The sequence below is a fragment of the Ambystoma mexicanum genome, chromosome 1q (genome assembly GCF_040938575.1).
Source record: "Ambystoma mexicanum isolate Mex_15411 chromosome 1q, UKY_AmexF1_1, whole genome shotgun sequence".
NCBI lineage: Eukaryota > Metazoa > Chordata > Amphibia > Caudata > Ambystomatidae > Ambystoma > Ambystoma mexicanum.
In genome coordinates, this window is record NC_090922.1 from 669,138,519 (window position 1) to 669,160,452 (window position 21,934).

A 21,934-nucleotide genomic window follows, 5' to 3' on the forward strand; every position below is an offset into this window, starting at 1 on the left:
GGGTTTTCTCAGATTCCCAACATACTCATGAGTTGTGGAGGCATTTATCAATGTCTGCTCTTGTGTTCTATAGAGCAGATGCTGGGGTAGCACCATCCTTCATCCAGTCATCAGCTCAATGAGACATCTAGTTTCAGAAGAAGGTGTAGATCTGATGGCCATCAGGACAAGTGGTAATCGGATGTCCCAACTTGGCCCAGAGTCTGTCACAAACGTTTTTAGTATGCTCACAATGGTTTTATCGTACCTCCCAGCTCCACCACTAGAGGACACCGGTATGCAATGTGTAGTTTCCTTTTTACCCCAAGTATCTCCCACATCTTTGCCATCACTTCGCTGGTGAAGTGACTACCTCGGTCTGACTCAATCCTTTGGGGTAGTCCAAAATGCGAGAAGATATGATTGATCATCAGGGCAGCTGCTGTTACTACCTTGCAATTTGGGACCGGGAAACATTCCACCCATTTAGTAAACAAGTATGTTACGGTTAACATGTACTTGTTCCCCCTAGAGGAGCGAATCACGGGCCCGATGAAATCTACTTGTAAATCTGACCAAGGCAGTGTCATCCCATCTTTTGGAGGGGAGCTCAGTGTGTGAGTGATGTTGGCTGAAAATTGTGCACACACAAGACACCCTTTCAAGTATTGGTCGAGGTCCTGCCCCATGTGTGGCCAGTATGCAACCTCTCACAAGATTTCTAATGTAGTATGAAACCCCCGATGACCGGCTGTGGCCGCATCATGGGTGTGACTTTGCATCAAGCTTCAGAATGAGGTAGGGACCACCCACTGGTCACAGCCAGATATGGATCTCCTCACCAACAAACTGTCTTAGATTCGGAAAATCTTTGGACATTACATCAACCCTCTGAAGTCCTCTTTCCCAATGCAATCGGTATCCGTCAGGGGAAAGTTCTCAGGGTCCTCAATGTGTTGATAAAACTTACCAATGATTGGATCCCCTTTTTGTGCCGTGATTAAATGTGCATCTGGGGTCTCCTTACTCCACTTGGCAGTTAAGAGTTCATTGTGAGCATGTGTCTGGGACCTAGTGATAGCAGTGACCTGGATTTCCCCCAACCCTTGATCTTTTTCCAGTAGATGGTTATCCCACTAAAGGTGACCAGATCATCAATATTTTGTATTAGCTTGCCATGCTTGAGTTGTTTGTTGTTAGCACATAGCATGCCTCTGGTTTTCCAATTAACCAGCTGCTCCACGAACCCGTTCCGGACATAATCTGAATCAGTGAATATGACCAGTTTGTGGAGTTGGTGTTGGACGGCAGTGAGGATGGCTTGATGAACTGCCATCAGCTCTGCCACCTTATTATTACGGGGACCGATTTTGTACCCAGCTGAGGGTTCTGGGGCATCATTCACCCAGGCATTTCCAACACCGGCCACCAATTCCTTTTCCCCGTTGTTGTCAATATGGTAGGACACCAGGGTTGGACTGGGACAAGAAATAGGGCCGTCACCCAAAAAAAAGTGGCCCACCCCTTGCCTCAAAAAAGTGGCCCACCCCTCATGACCCTTGACCTCTGATGACATCACTGCAAGTGATGTCATTTTAACCCCACCCCAAAGACACATCCCAGGAAGTGATGAAACATGACCTTTCACCCCTTGACAAAACAGGAAATGGCATCAAATAGCATTGTTCCTAAGTACACTATGAAAAATATGGGTATGATTTCACTAATGTGATAAACATTTCATGCAAGAATGGATCACCATAAGTATCATTAATATCTGTGTGTATAGATCCATGGTGTCAAATTACTGTGAAGGCAAGCAGACGTCCAAGGCCAAATGATAATATGTTATACACTAACAAATATTCATACAATATGTGTTGGTACTCATTTATCGACCTAAGAAAGATGAAAGGCTTTTAAAAAAAAAAAATAGAAAAAAAGATATCTTTTTTTTCATTTTTTTTTTCCCAACCGGCCCAGGCGTGGCCATAGACCAGCCCACATTCCCTCGCACTTGTCTTCTTCAAAGACTTTGTGCGGGGAATTCAGGTATGCCTACATGTTGTCCTTTCGTCCTCGAAACAGTTTTCTCTGGCACAATCATGTAAGTCAGCCAGACCTTGCGCGAGGGGACTCTTCTTGTTTTGGCCATATCTGACCTCCACAGGAAAGCCTTGCATTGACAGAATCCAGGAAGTAATTCTGGAATTACTCACATTTCTGGCCCGGATTCTGTCACTTTGGAGAAATTGCAAAGGCTGGTGTGGAGTCTCCACTATGATGTGTTCCCCCTGGATGAACGGGCGGTAATTTTTCAATGCCCACACTGTTGCCAGGAGTGCTTTCTCAAAATCATTGAATTTTTCCTCCACAGAGGATAGAGTCTTGCTTGCATAGGAGATTACTTTATTGACCTTGTCATGTTTTTGATATAATACTGCGGTGAAGCATGTATTGGAGAAAACTGACTCCAAGAAGAATTCCTTGTTTTTGACAGGGGAAACTAGGCAAGGCGCTTGTAATAGGCTTCTTTTGAGTTGCTTTACTGCTTCAGCTTGTTCTGGACCCTACTCCCACTTGACCCCCCCATTCAACAGATGGATCAGGGGTCTTGTGATCTCTGCATAATCATCAATGAACTTTGTACTGTAATTAGTCAGTCCAATGAGGCTCCTTAGCTCACGCAGAGTTGTGGGGTATTTTAGTTTCAGGAGTGCTTCCACTTTCTTATCCTGGGGACAGAGACAATCAGGAGTTATCTCATGTCCCAAGAAATTGACACGAGTCCTGCACCACTGTGCCTTTTGGAAAGATAGTTTTGCTCCAGCAACCCTCAACTGGGTAAGAACATAACGGATTTCCACTATGTGTTCCTCCACAGTTGAGCTTTTGATCAGGACATCATCTACATAGGCCAGGTTACCTCTTTCACCCAAGTCAGGCATGGCCTTGTGTAAGAAGATGTTAAATTCATTGCCGGATTTAATGTATCCAAAGGGAGTCCGGGTCCATGTGTACTGCTGCCTCCAGAGATAAAGGCCAGCTTGTATTGGTCCTCCCTACTGACAGGTACGGTCCAGTACCCATTGGTCAGGTCAATGGCAGTGTATACCTTGGACACCTGAATCTGGGCCAGCCCCTGGTCAATATAGGGGAGAGGCCAACAGGACATTTGGACCCATTTGTTCAGCTCCCACAGGTCAGCACATAGTCTCCACTGGCCGTTTGACTTTTAAAATCCCCAGCACCGGATTATTAAAGGTGCTGTGGACTGGACGAATTGTCCCACAGGACTCAAGGTTTTTGATAATTTCCATCAGGGACTCCATGGATGCGAGAGGCAAGCGGTATTGCTTCACAAACACTGGAGTCATACCAGGGTCTGTGGGAATTGTTGTTGTATGGATTTCGGTGCGACCACAGTCATATGAGTCCATCGCAAAGAGATCTTGAAAATGTAAGAAAACTTGTTTCAACTTTTGCTCCAGAGTTAAAAGTATTGACCTAGACAGAGGGTTTCAGGTGGGGGAGGCATTCCTTGTGGACTTGGAAGATCACCTCATCTCTCCTGATGTCACAGGTCACCTCTTCCTCACCATAAGGGCAGGAGGAGTACACCAGGAAATTCCTTCCATGCCGGGTGAAAATCCTGTCTGGTGTTATGTCATTGTCGCTATCACTGTCAAAACAGTCATTGGGGATTGGTCCTATCAGTCCATTACCTAGATCTATGGAAAAATGTCGGCCATCAATCGCCATTCCAATAATGTTGCCTGTGCCCAGAGTGATACTCCCAAGGTCGCTGTTATCCATCAATATTGGAATGGTGTTGTGGTCTACATTGACTAATGGTGTTGGGTTTAACCCCAACCCTTGCTGTTGGGTTTGGGCATTGAGGTGGACATATGCATCAGGATCTTGCAGTTTCTGTCCTCTTTTAATTTTTATTTCAAGTGGGAATAGTCGTGTCTGTCCTGGGATGGTGACCTCCTCTCCAATTTGAACTTCAACTGCATACGGCAGCAATTGGGCTGACCAAAATGCTTTTTCTGAATCATCAAAGTCTATGGGATTACCCCCATATCGAGACCAGGCTTTGTAGTTTATCAGGTCCAAATTAATGGCAAAGCGATTGAGAATGTCACTGCCTAAAAAATAGAATGCAGCAGGGAGATCTCACACGACCCAACAATTATATACTATGCTTTTGTTGCCTATAGAAATTTTGAGCATACACCGGCTAAGCAGGAGATGCTTGGAATTGGGAGTTTCCAGGTCCATTTCCCATTTAGCAATCAATTTAAATGTGGGAATGGCTGGATCTTTTGGAGTTTTCTGAACATGGCTTCGCTGATGAAGCTCTTACCTCGAGCGAGAACAGATTCCTTCCCTTCATTTAACTGAATAGGGATGAATAACTGTTCTCTAAATTTCTGAATGTCAGCTAAACTTTGAGCTGGTTTCTCAACACTCTTGACTATGGAGTTGGGATTTTCCAATTGTAAATGAGTACATAATTTCAGCGTATTTCCTTCCAGTGTGGAATGCCACTTGAAACTGGAAGGAAGGTTGATTTTCAGAAATGGAGAGCAGTTCCCATCACCAGTTTGTTGTCCTACAGCAATTACTGTCACGTCAGGGATTTGGTTGTTCTGAAAATGGAACTCAATATGATCATGTTTTTGTTCAACCATGTGGCATGTGCCATTTAAACTAACATGGTTGACGCTATGTTTTAATTTTATCGGTCTGTTAGTCTGGGTCCAGAGGACCTTGTTCACACAGTCTATTAAGGGGGACAACCTGAGTAGGATGTCATTCCCCAGCAGACAGGGTGTGCCCTCCGGAGCCATGACTATGACCGGGTGTCTCACCTTGTGTCACCCATTTTATTTTCCAGATCCGCAGTCCCTTCCACAGGAATTTCATTCCCATCAAAGTTCTGAAGTTGTCCAGGAAGAGGGGTGAGAGGGATCTGGTATCTCTCCTCCCTTCCTGAATTCACTGATCAAAGGCTCTCTTTGACAGAAGAGTTTCCTGGGATCCAGTGTCCACCAGTGCCGACACTGTACACTGCCCTTGTACTTGGACCTGGGCATAAAATCTTCCCTCTTTCTCCTCAAGGGGGCACGGATAATGTGCATTTTGGATCAGTTGGTTGGTCAATTTCCTGATTCTTGACTCCGACACAGGGGTAGTTTGGGCATGATTGTGTGTGGGAGCTTGGGGATCTGCAAGAAAAATGTGGCAGTTGGATATTTGGGGTTTTGGGCTCCCCCTTTTCTGATTCTGGGCCACCACCCCTTTTTGGAGGCAGTTACCAGAATAGGTTTGGACAGTGTGGTTTCCTTGATTATCATTCTGGGGTTCAATAATGGGCGATTCTGACTCAGTCCCCACATCCCCCCAGTGTTCATTAGGTTCTCTGGGGAACCATTTTTCTTTGGGAGGAGTTCCCCCGTACCTGAAGGCGAAGATCTTTTTCCCAGAATCCTCTAAGGATCCTTCCCCTTCAAATTGTAGGACACTAACCTCCTCCATAAAATGGGCCCTTTTGGGTTCCTTATTTCTCCTACCCACCCTCTGTTCTTTGGATGGCAGGCTTTTGGGAGCAGGAGATTTTTCTTCCGGTTCCCGGGTTTCCAGAAGCTTTTCACGAGTGAGGAAGGAAGCTTCCTCTAAGGCTTTACACCTCCCATTCCCCCGTTCCTCCTCCTCTGTAACCGGTGAGTTGTCGGGGTACTCCCCCCGTTATTGTTCTGGAGTACCTGACCCTTGGTTCGTGTGGTTCTGAGCCGCCATGTTCATCTGAGGGTTCTGTTGAGCCCTCAACATGCGACCCAGATCCTGGGACAAGTTCTGGACCTGGCGCTCCAGTTGGGACACCCGTTTCGGCAGGTACGGGGATCTCTGGTCAATCATAGGTGAATCACTGGAAGGGTAACTAACCCTTCTATCATAGTACCCTGGGTTTGGATAATTGTGGTAACCCTCCCCCCTTGGCCTCCCCTCTCCCAGATTTGGCTGTCTGGGCTCTTGAAAGTGGTGAAAGAAAGGAGGGTGGTTCTGTATGTTAGGATTTTGAGGGTACTGGGGAAAGAAACTCAACCCGGCATTTGGGGGATTACTTCCCTCCTGGGGAAAGTTAGGAAAGTTAGGAGGGAAGTTTCCTGGGGTGGTACCTACCTGGTTGGATGCCCCCCCTTGGGCTTGGGGAGTCCACACATACCCCAGGATGGGTTTGTTACCCTTGTATCGGTGGCTGATGTAATCAGGGGAGTTAGGGGTCCAATTTGTGGGATGACCTCCCTGACTACCCCCTGTCTGGGATTGGCCTGATGGCCTTCGGGTTCTCTGATTGGATGGATTTTGTACAGGTATATTTTTAGGCCCCCCCATCTCAGATCTAAAATGGGGGCAAACCTCACCTCTGCCACCTTAGCAGCAGTAGGGGTGTTGGCTGGTTTGGGGTTTTTGTTTGTGTTTTTGTTATCTGCCGGTTTTTGAACCTCATAAATGCGGGTCACCTGTTCTATGACCCAGTCCAGTGATCTCTTCTCACGAAAGTCCCTCACCAGCTGGGTCATTATATATTTGGGGAGTGCATGGAAGAAGGTGGTGATGAACTCCCGACTCTCTGTGCGCACCCTCCTGGTGGTCTGCGCAAAGGCTCGTTTGAGCTCCTGCACAAATTCGTGTGGGGCCTGATCTTCCCCGCATTGCAAATTGTAGGCCGCCTTGCCGGCCGCTTGGGGTTTTCTGTGTGCAGAGAAATGTTTTAAGATGGCCACCCTGTGGGTGGACCATCATGAGTGGTTCTGATCCTCCAGTCCCGCAAGGAAACTGGAGTATTCGGGGGAGAATGTACATTTCACATACTGTATGCAACTTTGGCTGTCCTTTATATGAAAAGTGTCCATCATTTGTTCATATAATTCTAGGTGTTCCCAGACAGAATACTTTGAATTTTTATGATATGGAGTTATCACGCTTCTAATGGCCTTGATCTGCCTAAGTGGATCTTTTTGCACAGCTCTCTTAATTTTGTTTGCCTTCTTGGTTTTAGTCACCCGAGTCCACTCGTCCTCAGACTCAGAGGCACTGCTACTGGAGGTGGATTCTTGATCCTCTAGGCACTCCTTGATTCTGCAAGCTTGAGAAGGGCTTGAAGAATGTTGGGGCCTAGTTTCCCTATTATTGAGGTGCGCAGAAGAGTCTTCTGACTCTCCCCTGCTCCCAGGATTGGCAGAGTACCCCCCCCCCCCCCCCCCACTGTCCTCACTGGGTAGAGGTCTTCAGGATGCTCTTTTTGGGCTTTATTTCCTGGAGTTCCCCACCAAATTTCAACAACTGATCTTTTGGAAGGCAGTATTTTTGTGGATCCAATTGCCTGACTCTCTCCTCATAGGAGTCTTCCTGGTCAGAGATATCAACCCTAACATTGGGGATCTTTACAGGGATGCCTGTCCATCAATTTCTGGGGGGCACTGATCTGTCAGTCCCATTTTACCAACCCTATTGAATTCTGCCATCCCCATGGCCCCTTGTTCATATGGGCCAGCGTACATGAAGCTGGCAATGTTCATGGCATTGAAGGGGTTTGAGTCGCTGAGTACAGGGTCCTTATGTAATGATCAGGGGTTGCTCTGTCCCTCTCTACCTTTTCTTTTTCAGCCCCTATGTCTTGGTAATAGGCAAATATATGAGCCTTTTGTTCCTCTATCAAGGTCTTACTGGTCTCAATGATTCGCTCTTGCATGGCTACTTGTTGGTGGAGTTCATCATTCTTTTCACGGAGAGCCTCATTGTCTCTCTGCACTTCCTGCATGGTCTGGGAATATTGGGACAATTTCTGATGCAGGAGACTCACCTCCTGAGTTTTAGCATCTTTGGTCTGGGTGTTCTCTTCTAGAGCATCCTCCACCCATCTGGCGTGCCCCAGTAACTTCCCATACTCTGTCTTTAATTCATTGAGCTCCTGGAGGGCCAGCTTTCTTCCCTCTAACTCAGTTTTTAATTGGCTTACTTCCTGGCCTAAGGTGTCTCTCTCCTGATTTAGGGTACCCCTCTGTTCAGCCAGGTCGTCCCTTTGTTTTTTGACGTTATTGGATTTCTGGCGCTCCTCATCAAATTCTGTTTGAGAGTGTAGGTCTCTCATAATTAAATTATTATTTTCCTCCTTCAAGGTTTCTATCTGGTTTTGTAGGGTAACTATCTGTTCTGCACAGGCTCTATTATTATTTAATTGTTGCACCAGTTTCTGTTGACTCTGTTGCAGAGATTCAACCCTTTCCTGACACTCCTCTTTTAGTGCCCGTAATTGGGTGTCTTGGTCTGCATTCTCTTTCTGTAGGAGAGACAGATCTTCTTTTAATTTTGTGACATAATGTTAATATTCTGCCTCCAATTCTTGGCTCTTCTGTAGCCTTTGTTCTGCAGAGTCTAGATCATTCTGGATTCTCTCTGGTGATTCAATTTGATTCTGGGCCAGAACTATGTTTTCAGCATGCTTTTCCCGTATCACTACTATGTGGAGGTATAGGTAGGCTGCAATTCTGGCAATTTTGCTTTGCTCCTCTTTAATTTTTGGGGCCATGTACAATTCACTAAGAGCTTGCTGTAATGGACCATTGTCCTGCCATGTATCCAGGTCCATGGCAGTGACCTGTTCTGTGATTTCCTGCAGCCAGACATGTTCATTCTGTTCTGGCCACTCACCCCGAAAAAGCTTGTGCAGGTGGTGCTCCCTAGCCATTATGATTTTCACTGGGATCGCCATTTTGCAAATATCAATGTTTTTATTAATTATTTCGGGGTTGATTTAATTTTAATTTTACCGAAAGGCCTGGTCTTGGAGTATTTGTTTGGAAGGCGCTTGTACAGTTTAGCACAGTACACCAACCAAGCTAACTGTCTCTACCCTGCAGGTTAGTCTGCTGTGCTAGACTGTCACGGGTGGTAATCAAACTCAAAATCACGGCAGAATCCTTGATTCTGCGAGCTTGAGAAGGGCTTGAAGAATGTTGGGGCCTAGTTTCCCTATTCTTGAGGTGCTCAGAAGAATCTTCTGACTCTCCCCTGCTCCCAGGATTGGCAGAGTACCCCCCCCCCCACTCCCCTCACTGGGTAGAGGTCTTCAGGATGCTCTTTTTGGGCTTTATTTCCTGGAGTTCCCCACCAAATTTCAACAACTGATGTTTTGGAAGGCAGTATTTTTGTGGATCCAATTGCCTGACTCTCTCCTCATAGGAGTCTTCCTGGTCAGAGATATCAGCCCTAACATTTGGGGATCTGTACAGGGACGCCCGTCCATCAATTTCTGGGGGGCACTGATCTGTCAGTCCCATCTTACCAACCCTATTGGATTCTGCCATCCCCATGGCCCCTGGTTCATATGGGCCAGCAAACATGAAGCTGGCAATGTTCATGGCATTGAAGGGGTTTGAGTCGCTGAGTACAGGGTCCTTATGTTATGATCAGGGGTTGCTCTGTCCCTCTCTACCTTTTCTTTTTCAGCCCCTATGTCTTGGTAATAGGAAAGATATGAGCCTTTTGTTCGTCTATCAAGGTCTTACTGGTCTCAATGATTCACTCTTGCATGGCTACTTGTTGGTGGAGTTCATCATTCTTTTCACAGAGAGCCTCATTGTCTCTCTGCACTTCCTGCATGGTCTGGGAATATTGGGACAATTTCTGATGCAGGAAACTCACCTCCTGAGTTTTAGCATCTTTGGTCTGGGTGTTCTCTTCTAGCGCATCCTCCACCCATCTGGCGTGCCCCAGTAACTTCCAATACTCTGTCTTTAATTCTTTGAGCTCCTGGAGGCCCAGCTTTCTTCCCTCTAACTCGGTTTTTAATTGGCTTACTTCCTGGCCTAAGGTGTCTCTCTCCTGATTTAGGGTACCCCTCTGTTCAGCCAGGTCGTCCCTTTGATTTTTGACGGTATTGGATTTCTGGCGCTCCTCATCAAATTCTGTTTGAGAGTGTAGGTCTCTCATAATTAAATTATTATTTTCCTCCTTCAAGGTTTCTATCTGGTTTTGTAGGGTAACTATCTGTTCTGCACAGGCTCTATTATTATTTAATTGTTGCACCAGTTTCTGTTGACTCTGTTGCAGAGATTCAACCCTTTCCTGACACTCCTCTTTTAGTGTCTGTAATTGGGTGTCTTGGTCTGCATTCTCTTTCTGTAGGAGAGACAGATCTTCTTTTAATTTTGTGACATAATGTTAAGATTCTGCCTCCAATTCTTGGCTCTTCTGTAGCCTTTGTTCTGCAGAGTCTAGATCATTCTGGATTCTCTCTAGTGATTCAATTTGATTCTGGCCAGAACTATGTTTTCAGCATGCTTTTCCCGTATCACTACTATGTGGAGGTAGAGGTAGGCTGCAATTCTGGCAATTTTGCTTTGCTCCTCTTTAATTTTTGGGACCATGTACAATTCACTAAGAGCTTGCTGTAATGGACCATTGTCCTGCCATGTATCCAGGTCCATGGCAGTGACCTGTTCTGTGATTTCCTGCAGCCAGACATGTTCATTCTGTTCTGGCCACTCACCCCTGAAAAAGCTTGTGCAGGTGGTGCTCCCTAGCCATTATGATTTCCACTGGGATCGCCATTTTGGAAATATAATTTTTTTTATTAATTATTTTGGGGTTGATTTAATTTTAATTTTACCGACAGGCCTGGTCTTGGAGTATTTGTTTGGGAGGCGCTTGTGCAGTTTAGCACAGTACACCAACCAAGCTAACTGTCTCTACCCTGCAGGTTAGTCTGCTTTGCCAGACTGTCACGGGTGGTAATCAAACTCAAAATCACGGCACAGGCCCCCAAATCTGTTAAGTATTTCAAGCAGGTGATCATCCTGGTCTCAGCCTAGTATGCAGTGCACAACTAAAATGCTTATTTTATAATATATATAGGTTCAATATTTTGAGTGATACACCACTCATATCACAACACCCTTTTCAAATACCCCAGGTCACGATGGACCAGGAATCACGCTGGTTGGTAAAGGTAATATTTATTTATCTATTTAAAATTCAAATCAAACATATACTTTTTAGTAGGGAGCAGCAATCACCAATGTGGTGACAATAACAGATAAGAAGGTATATAGTGCACTTACATTCACTCTTTATCAACACCAAATATAAAACACTAGAGAAAAGAACACTTTTGGCTGGTTTGGAAAGATAGCACTTAAGTTAGGATTTCCCCCTGCAATATTCCTCAACCCACAAATAAGCAGTTCTAAATAGAGATAAGGAAGCAGCAGGTAATCAGGAATAGGAATAGATACAGATTTTTTTCGAATCCAACCTTCGCTCCCCAAACAAGAGAGAAAAACGAATTTGAAACCCTACTGTTTAAAATGACATTTTGGAAATGGCTGAATAAAACACTGAAAATGTGCAAAAATGATAGGATGGTTTAGAGATTGGGATAAGACAAGGCAAGACAAGGTATGCTATGGTTCTCTATGATTCCTATTAATACTTACAGTCCACTTTAATTTAGGATATTGGACCGTCAAGGGTTCTGGATCACCACACGGATCTGGTCTAAAACAGGACAGATGGGCAAATCTGGTGGGAAAGGATCAGCTGGGCCGCTCTGGTCACCGGACTGCACTAGACTGGCGCTTCTGGTTACTGGATACTACAGATCGGTGGGATGGCGAGTTTGGAGCAGGCATGCAGCTAGTAGCAGCAAGCCAGGCTGCATCAGGATGCTTCCCATGGGTTTTTGGGATTTTTAGAATTTGATGCCTAGCTGAAAAGGGTCAGCAATGCATAGGCCTTGGCTTTGCAATGAAAATCTGGAATCAGGATCAAACAGGATGAAGAAATCAGGAACAGGACGCCATGCAGGAATTCAGGAAGAAAGTCAAGTATCAGTGTCTCCCTTGTGTGCTGTCAGGTGCCCTTATTTATCCTGCCAGATGACATCACTACAGTATATGGCAGGGGCAGGCTAACTACCCACACCCATAATGCTAGGATTGGGCAAGGTAGAAGTCTCCTCCTAGCTCTTCGCTGATTGGATCACAGAAAAAGGATGTCATGTGTATGCAGTGACTTTTACAATGTCTGCAAACCTCCCGTAGCTACTGGAACCAAAATCTAATTTTGCCACAAATACACATTCATGCAGTTATAACCTCTGAGAAAATCAGATACACAGGTTACATATTTTGTGCGTCATATTTCAATCCAAACCCCAAGTCTGTGGGACTTGGTTTTGCCTTTCTGCTAGCTTTGGAAATTTTAACCATAAAGGATTCGGCCTAAAATTTCCCAATTTTGTACACAGATTCACATTTAGCTCTGGGATGGGTGTACAAAATGTTATGTTTGCAACATCAATACGTTCCCCGTAATCTGTCATTTTTTACAACTTCTGTTACTTATGCAGTAATGAGTTCTACCAAGTTTTTAAAGAAAGAGCATAAAATTAGATTTAGAACTACAAACTTTTCATATTTTTCCTCATTCTTACTGCAAAGTTAAATGGCTTTAAAGTTCAGTTACAAAATAGGCTTTTAAAACCAAATGTCACTTGATCAGTTTTTTTTCTTTTCCCTAACTGCAAGCAGCTGTAAATTCCTTTGAAGCAGGATGAGGAGCCTCTCTCTTGATTGAAGGTTTTATTGCCCCTCACACTTGACAGGTGAGAGTCTCAGCCTGCTATTGTCCCAGCCTGGAGAAAAGACGAATGTCTGATGAGACTTGTGAAGTCCCTTTGTCCTGGTGCCTTCAAAGTCCTTGCAGCTAGCAATTAGCGCTTTCCTGTGCCAGAGGTGTATGAGGTGTCACCCTTTCTCAGGGCTAGCAACTGGAAGAGCAAGTTTTTTTTACATAGTTTGCCAACTTAGCCTGAGTTTTAGCTTTTATTTTCTCATTTTACATCTTGACTTAAACCTATGCAATCAAAACAGTTTATAGGTGCACTTTTACCTGCAACAAATCCTTCTACATTTCTAAGTAAATGGGCCTTCACTCAACAATGTATTTTTAAATAGGCGATTTTCTCTCTTCAGTCAGAAAAAGCACATTTTACTATTTTTTAAAATTCGGTTTTCATCTCCAGCAAATGCACACTTTCTGCAGCTATAGTTCTCTTCTTGAGTGCTGGAGTTGTTTTGCAACATGGATACATTTAACAGGCATCTATTTAGAGTCTTTCTCTGAACAGCTGATTCTTGATACTTTTGCAAAGAAAATAGACATGTTTCCTGTGTAAAATGAAAGCAAAGCTCCTGATTGATTTTTCAAAGATACCTTTGACAGGAGCTGTCATTCAAATGAGGCCTGGTTCCTCTGAGACACAATGGATGGTCCTGGGCATTGCAGGGCCTTTTTAATCACAGAGGTTCATGGTAAATGGATAATTTAGCGCCAAAACAGCACGTTTAAGGTTGAAAAAGATGTCATTTTAAAGAGGCATTTTGGGTTTTCAGCAAAGTAATGCTGTCTCTTTCACTTCACTGCATGTTAACTGTTGCAGAGCACACTGACACATTCCTGCAGTGCGTACTCTGTTCTACCCCACCTGAAATGTGTGTGGCAGGGTGGTGCAGCCATTTTCTGGTTGTTGCAAAAATGCAGTTTAGAGATCTTGGCGCACACAGGAGTCAATGCAGCCATTTTGCTGTTTCTTGCCCCAATGCAGCAAAGTGATGTAGCATAGCACAGCTGAGTGGGTCAAAATATCCCACATAACTGATAATGACATGTTCAGGGAAGACTAAACAGATGATAAAGTGGTGTTCTTTATGAGCATCACATACTGGACAAGAATAGAGAAAAGGGAAGTTCCATAGAGAGTGGCGATAATGCATCAACGTCCAGCATTTTCTCAGGAAGACTTGGAGAAGGTGCCAAGCATCTTTTGGACTACAGGCCCTTATGACATAGGTTTTTTGAAGGGAATAGGGGAAGCTCAAATAAAGCTTAAGCCAGTAGCAAATTTACCTTGAGCAAAGCACTAACCCATGCCTCGAGAAGCTGATAAGGGTATAGTCCAGACTATCTCAGCACTGATGAAACAAGGCATTCTGTTTCCATTTGAGTCGTCGTGTAATACCGCAATGTATCCGATCGAAAAATCTAAAGGAGGGTCGTGGAGATTTATACAAGATATCAGACTGATTAACCAGATTGCAGATGCAGTTTCCTTTAGTTCCTAATCCAGCAATGATACTGTGCAGTATCCCGGTGGAAGCTTGATATTTCACGGTGATTGATTTGAAGAATGCATTTTTCTCTATTCTATTGGACAAGGGCTCACAAGACTTGACATCATTTACGTTTTGCCAAACCCGAGTGAAACATACTCGTTTGCCCCAGGGGTACTGTGAGTCCCCATTGATCTATAATAGAGTCCTACAGATGTATTTAGGCAATATTGATCTTAAGAGTACAGTGATACAATATGTAGATGACATTTTAATTTGCAGTACCACAGAAGATGAGTGCAGACAAGATTCTGTTAAGTTGATGACCAATTTAGCAGGCAAGGGATATAAGGTAGACAAGGAGAAATTGCAATATTGTCAATAAGAGGTGTTATACACAGGTCAATTGATTTCACATCAAGGAAAGAGAGTAATGCTTGAAATAGCCGATGTGATTATGAAATCGCTAAAACCAAACACAGTGAAACAGATGCAAAAGTTCTAGGGGATATACAACTATGTCAGAGCCTCAGTGTTTGATTATAGTACGTATAAAAGTCCACTTCTGAAAGTTTTAAAGAAATCACAGGTGGAAAAAGTAAAAACAGAGTGGACTGAATAAATGAAGAGTTTGAGGAACTGAAAAAAGCAATTTGTACAGCCACTGTTTTGGCAATTCCCAATTATGATGAGGAATTCTATTTGTTTTTGCACAAAAATGGGACAGTCATGACAGCAGTGCTTACACAGAGAACTACATTGGGGTACAAGCCTTTTGCATATTACAGTGGGACCCAGGTATGAAAAGACACTTACCTTGCGAACAGTCATTGGTAGCTGCCACGTTCATGATTGAAAGGTCTACATGTATTGTCATGGGCTGCTCGATGACTCTCTTCATGGAGCATGTTCTGTTTGCAATTTTAGAGAAACCCAACGGCACATTGACATCCCAAAGAGCTTCGTAATGATTTTAAACCCACCAATTAAAATTGTAAGATGTAAAATAGTGAATCCTGCCACGTTTATAGCTGAGCCAATAGTAGAAGGCGATCCTGTGCATGACTATATTAATTTTGTTGAATTTTATGATGATATACCCCGCGTGAAGGACAATGCTTTAACAGGAGGGGAAACTCTCTTTATTGATGGTTCTTCGAATATTGATCAGACTAGTGGGGAAAGGCATTCAGGCGCAGCAGTATTGAGACAATGATTAAATGGAGAATTTGGAGTTGTAGCAAGTGCAAGGTTACCGTCTCACTTTTCGGAGCAAGCAGCAGAATTGGTAGCACTCATTGTCATGCTCGAGAAACATGAAGGGAAGGAAGTGATGGTGTACAATGACTCTGTCTATGTGACGTCAAACATACATGCAGGGTTAGCATGTTGAAAAAGGAGGGGCTACCTCTGCGCAGATGGCACTCTAGTACAGCGTGCATCCTTATTGGATAGACTTATTAAGGCACTACAACTCCCAGTAGCTATAGCGATCGTTAAATGCGCAGTGCACACTGAGCAAACTGATTTTCTCTCTTGCGGGAACGAAGCCGCAGGCGAAGAAGCCAAAAGGGTTGCATATTCCCCAGATATTTGGAGTTTTGATACTGAGAATGTTAAAGAAAAAGTAATCATGTTAGTGCAAGAGGGGTTTAATAAATTATCGATAACCCAACTAATGGATATTCAAAGGAATGCCAGACGATCAGGAATTAGGGAAGCAAAGGGGGTGTTCTTTATCCCCCACAGAAGCATTATGGCAACAAGTACTGGAAAGCTGGTGATGCCAGTACCCTTATTAAAGGTTGCGCTTGAACAGCTACATTACCCTGCACATGTAACTAGGAAAAGTCTTGCTGCTACGATTGCGGAAGACTGGTTCATTCCGAATTTGTTGGAACACTTTGGATTATTTATGGTGAACTGCATTGTGTGTCAAAGGGTTACTGCAGGGCATACACCGAGGACGATTAGAGGGGTGATACCTTGACCGAAGGGTCCATTTCAGAATTTACATATCTATTATGTCGATATGCTGCAGGTGGTAATGGATATAGGTATCAATTAGTGGTGGTGTGGCCCTTTTCCAGGTGGATCGAGGCAGGTCTGTGTACACACCCGGATGCCACTTGCGCAGCAAAGGTTTTAGTGCGCAAAGTCTTCCTGAGATGGGGTATGTCTGAAGCGCTGAGATCTGACAGTGGGCCACATTTTGTTAGTGAGTTATTTGAACAGATAGGGCTTTTACTGAACATTAAACGTACGTTTTCTTCTGCTTATCACCCACAAGCAATCAGGATATGTGAGACACTCAACTACCTCCTTAAAGAAATGAATGGCAAGATTAAAATGACTTTAAAGAAGGGATGGCTATATTGCCTACCTTCGGCCTTGTATGCCCTTCGGAATCAGCCAGGATCAGACCATCACCTCAGACCTCATGAACTAGTGACAGGGCGGCATATGAGAACGCCCCACATACCTCCATCTAGGAGTAGAAGTGATGCCCAGAGTGTGGCTAAAACTTTAGGTGATGAAATGCATAATTATTTTACATGTTTGACCTCTAGCATCTCTCTCATTTCAGATCAAGTCAAGCTCAAGGGCGGTTGGTCTCAGAACACAGGAGAAGACAATTCAACAACCAACCCAATTCAGTTATTATCGGCACCTAAGTTATATGTTGGAGACCTAGTCCTAATCAAGAATTTTACTAGAAGGTGGCATGAGCCACGTTTTAAAGGTCCCTTTTGCATTGAGAATATAACTCCTTCAGCTGTGAAAGTCCCAGGGAGATGAGCTTGGCTTCACTTAGGGGATATAAAGGTGTACAAAACACTTGCAGCAAATTTCAGTGGGACGAAAATGAACTTTAGAAATACACATTGAAGTCTCACTGTCATGCCTAAACGTCAGTTCTTGATTAGAAATTGGAAACGAGATCAGTATCCAGATTCGTTTCATGGAGAATACTTGTTCTAAGCAGTTATTCATATGGTGCTTACCGACAGTGACGTTCATCGACATTTTCTTGCTGTCTTTGCATTTATACTTCAAGCTTACCCTGCTCTTCTGAGAAGAAATGTTGATGTTTGCACTTTTTTACAGGATCCTAAAAATGGCCCACTGATAAGGAGGCTCCTTATTGCCATTATCGAGCAAATTTTACAATACAAGTACAAAATAATGTTGATGACATTGTATTAAAAATGATTAAAGAGGAAAGTGGCATGGTTCAAGGCAAAGAACAAGTGCAATGAGTAGTAGGATGGGGCGAGAGATGGATGCCAATGTTCTTATGCAGAATATATGATAATGAGTTGTAGAGGTGCACTCGGTTTAACAGTTTTTACAATGTTAACATACTAGTTGGAACATTCGACTGTCATCACTCACCAAAATCATCGGTTGCACAACACTTAAAAAAACAGAAACATACTATTGCTCAAATCCAATTCATAATATAAGAACATGTCATCTTACCCAGCAGAGGAGGCGATCTAACAAAGCTCCTCCAACAAAGGGAAATCTACTGGATTGATAAGCTTGATTTCATGCATCAACAAGAGATGAACTTGGACTGGGATCTGAACTGCTACTTGTAAACATATTGGCTAATAATAATAGACAAATCTAGGCATCACTTAGAGCCCATCCACAACTGACATTACTGTCATTTCCACTGATAAAAATTGTTCAGAGTTTTAAATTGTTCATGCACCTATACATACATTAAGGGAACATTTGGTAAATTCATATAGAGACCTGCGATGTAACTGATTGATTATTTGAGACCATCTATATAGTTTTCATGATGATAATGGAATACTGCTATGTTTCTCTCTGTATGATGATAATGTAATATGCATACAAGTGAATCACTCTAACAATAGACTTCTGATTTTACCACTGTTTACACACAGCAAATATCTCCAAACATGCTAATGACTGACGCATGAAATCTTTATTTAACAATTATTTTCAAAATAGTGTTAGGCTGCAGCAAAGTACTATCCATGTATTGCAACCATAGATACGTAATGCGATGATGAATGATATCAATTGAGTCTGTATTCTATAAACCATGTACTACTCTAACTCCAAAGTCTAAACGGAGCAGCACATAAAATCATTTCAGTATAGATACCAACAGGGCGAATCTAGACTGAAAAACAAGTTCAAATACATCTACTACACATCTAAGATGGCGGCCGTATTCTGCAGCACTAACACAGTGACTTTACATCTAGATGCAAACGGCAGGGCTGCCTAGAAACATGCTGATGCAGGGAAGGCACGCGACCTGCAGAGCTGCCAGGTAGACAGACGCTTGTTTTTATGAATTCATGTAAGTAGAAATCTGAATCAACTGAAGAATTCTACTATATTTATAAATAGAATACTACCGCGTTACCCGCTATTTTGTTCACAACGATCCATATCTGTACACAGATAGTTGGCCTCAAATGCACATGGATCAGCTTTCGTATACGATACTATAGAAGACATCGTAACGCGGTGAAATCAAGAACACACCAGATACAACTGAACAGGAATACGAGTATCGGTTAAAGCATATGGGCAGAGGTAAGAGCGAGAGAGTTTGGGCAAACAAATGGACATATTGACATAATGTAAATAGGTTAGTATGTAAGATATGTCCAACTCCACGCAGCTCACTAACTTGAGCTTCAACACTTATAGAAATACAGGAATGTAATCTGCAAGAAGGCAGAGCATAATAACCAGGACAGACTATGACCGTGTGTAGCGAAAACTAAATGGCAATCTATTTCAAAAACCCCAGTCCGAGTTACCCCCTAACAAAAGGTATGACATATTCAGTTCAGGATTAGTGGTATATGCGAATGATATATTTAATAATCACATACAGTGTCTTATGAAAATACAATCTTTCAGCACTCTGAACCGAACGATTTTTACACGTGAAGTGTCAACCGAACGCGAGAAGGGAACAGAAAACTGATTGCGTACAACGTACTAGGTGAAATCTAGGTTAGTCAATACATGTTGAAGAATGAAGATATTCAATATTTTATCTAAATGCAGTTGGCCTCCTAGTGGGACACAGCGCTTTTTTCCACCGACCTGTCCCGGTGGAGACTATTGTTTTGAAAATAATTCTAGTGTAGTAATTGAAAGCTTTTACCCACAGAATTGACATTTGAGTACAGTCACAAAAGTGAAGGGTATCGGCATCTGAGGGGTCTGGTACTCCAGGTCAGTGCAGCAGCTCCTAGTGAGCCTTTAATAAATGAACATTTAATTGAACCTCAACCTAGTATACTCAAACAATACCTTCTTATATTTATATTTACAGAATAGCACAACTCCAGATCTCTATACCTGAAGAAGGGCTAAGGAGCCTGAAATATGTAGTAGCTGATAGGGGACATCTGTCCATACATACAAACCAACTCCTATCAAGATATCAGGATTAAAAATATTTAAATCACTTACACATTGTACATGTGTATGTATTAAGAGGAAAGTTGTTTTAGCACATATGTAAAATGTGTTAATGCAATGGAGAGAAAACATGTTGAATTGTAATGATAACAATTGCCTTGTTTGAACAATTTATGTTTGATAAAACAAAAGATTGAAGTTTGTCTAAATTTGAATTCTCTATATAAAACCTTTCTTTTAAAAAGATTATTAAGTCTGTCGAAAGTATCTTAAGGAATCATAACAATTGTATTGTTGAAGTGTGTGCACCTGTTTGTTCCTCGTTCTTTCTCGGGATACATATTATTTTATTATGCATAAAATATGCCTGCATGATTGTTCTCTTTGTCTTTCTCTTCCTCATCTTTCACACTCTCCATCATGTTGGTACGTCTGATGAGGGAGAGGGACCTATGTCTCTCCCCATTATGAGATCTACTTTTGATTTGCTTCATGAGTATTACACAACTTTTGGGAGACACAGGAGAAATGCAGAGGAAGATAGTGAGGGGATACATACCAATTTAGATAATGCAGCACATTTTGGGAATAACATGTGGTTATCCGCACATGAGAAAGTGGGAGAAAGAACATCTAAGGAGAGTTGCTATGTCTTCTCTCTCATACCCTATGTCATTAATACAGTGCAAACTTTCATTGCCAGAAAAGTTCCAGAACACGATGCTAGGTGCCTCAGCCATCTTGCAGCATGCATGACCAGAGGACAATTTCAAGGAAGTTGGGTCACTTTACAATGGAGATCGAAATGGTTGTTTCCATACCAGGATGACTACATCAAGACAACACAGATGGAAAAGGAACTCGGATGGAAGGGCAAGATGCTTGTGTGACCTGCAATAGGACAGGATCAGGTGGTCATTGAAGAACTGAAGAGAATTAATTGCCCTGATGTGACAGAAATAGCTGGATCGCCTGGATGTTGGGAGTGAACTCAAGTGTTAGTCTATGCTGAGTGAAATCCAAGCTCATCTACTGAAGCCAGAGTATGTACAAAAGGTACAGAGAGTAAATGATGGGTGTTTGAAATCATGGGCAAAGCATGGCAAACTGCTGACATGGGTAAAAGATGAATCAGGTCTCATGACTGTGATCCCGTTGGCTAAAGCGACATTGTGCTTCCAAAGATATGGAAAGAAGCATGTGGGAGACAACAAAGACTGTAAAACTACTGTTTCCAGGATGAGAGCAGGGACAGCCATCTTGATAGATCGATATTGGGATTGTGGGTCTAGAGCCTACATGAAGCTGCCCATAAATTGGGGAGGAACATTTGGGGAGGAACATGCTCCCTGGTGTTTATTCATGTTTAGGCATTAGTGATTCCTCAGAGCTACTTGAACATTGGAGAATTTCCAAAAGCAGATGGCCATTTGAGAAAGAGAATATCGCTTGAGTTTCTCAATCGGACCAGAAGGGGGAATTACTTTGCATGGCAAATCAATAGAAACATTTGATGCCATTCCTTATGAGCACGTGTTGTTCAGCAAGACTGCTTCAATCTTCATGACAATCTTCATGCCTGGGATCCAAACGATGGCCAATGCCAAGTGGTTGCAGGTCACAAGATGGTAGCTCCTGCAGATGATCAATACCACCACAAAAGGATTCAATGCTATCAAAGAAGAGCTGAGGGCCATATGACTGATGACCCTGCAGAACATATATGTTCTTGACATGATCACAGAGATGGAAGGAGGAGAATGTGCCAAAATCAGGCCTTCATATTGCACATTCATACCTTCTCATGATGATGAGAATGGGACCTTGACAGAGACCATAACATTGTTAACAAACCTGCTTAACAAGATGGAAGACAAGACTGAGGACATTACGGGTGACAGTTGATTTGCCTCCATATTCTCATGGATTCGGCAGTGGTTGGCAAACATAGTTAAGGTCCTTGGAGCCATATTGGTCATGGTGATGTTTGGATTCTGTGTGATCAGGATAATAATTTCACAATGTAAGAAGACAGCAAAGAAGGCAGTAAGAATGAAGGTCATGATTGATGTCAAATCAGGGTTTAGACCCAAGGAAGTGACAGATAGAGATGTCAGAAAATACATAGAGGCTAGCATTGTATTACCGAAAGGAACAAAGTTTGACTATCCCAAGAATCACAAGAAGTATGTGGGACGATGGTCTATTTTAATCCAAATGGACAGTGCAACTACATGACCAGGAGTGTAGATGAACATGTTAAATCTGCCGGCATCCTGAGGGGGTGATGAAGATCTGGACTCCGAAGAAGCACCTCTTCAAAAGAAAATATCAAGATGTGG

General features: G+C 43.0%; 1 protein-coding gene across 4 annotated transcripts in view; it reads left to right on the forward strand.

Moving 5' to 3' along the window:
- Positions 1–21,934, forward strand: part of LOC138535053 (dimethylaniline monooxygenase [N-oxide-forming] 2-like) — a 500,693-nt gene that overhangs the window by 357,952 nt on the left and 120,807 nt on the right. The window lies entirely within an intron of this gene.